This window comes from Atta colombica, unplaced genomic scaffold (genome assembly GCF_001594045.1).
Source record: "Atta colombica isolate Treedump-2 unplaced genomic scaffold, Acol1.0 scaffold126, whole genome shotgun sequence".
In the NCBI taxonomy this organism is placed as follows: domain Eukaryota; kingdom Metazoa; phylum Arthropoda; class Insecta; order Hymenoptera; family Formicidae; genus Atta; species Atta colombica.
The window spans coordinates 547277-547499 of record NW_017259213.1 but is presented as its reverse complement, the minus strand read 5'-3'; the positions used below and the strand labels follow the sequence as shown (position 1 = coordinate 547499).

At 20.2% G+C, this 223-nt stretch overlaps 1 protein-coding gene across 1 annotated transcript in view; it reads right to left on the bottom strand.

Annotated features, from left to right (window-relative positions):
* Window positions 1-223, bottom strand: part of LOC108695124 (fringe glycosyltransferase) — a 118672-nt gene that overhangs the window by 1025 nt on the left and 117424 nt on the right. The gene's annotated exons all lie outside the window — the stretch shown is intronic.

Here is a 223-nt window from a genome sequence, read left to right as displayed (position 1 = left end):
GTCGCTACGATGATTCTGTAACAAATAAATAAAAGTTCAAATTAAAACAGAGTAAAGAAATAATCATTTAACTTTAAAAAAATAATTGCTATACGAACGCATTGCTAAAAAATAATCATGCAATTTTGGAAATATAATTTTTATAAGCATCGAATTTTTTGTACTCATTATTTAATTAGATATAAAACAATTACATATCCTCTAAAATAATTATATATTTTTT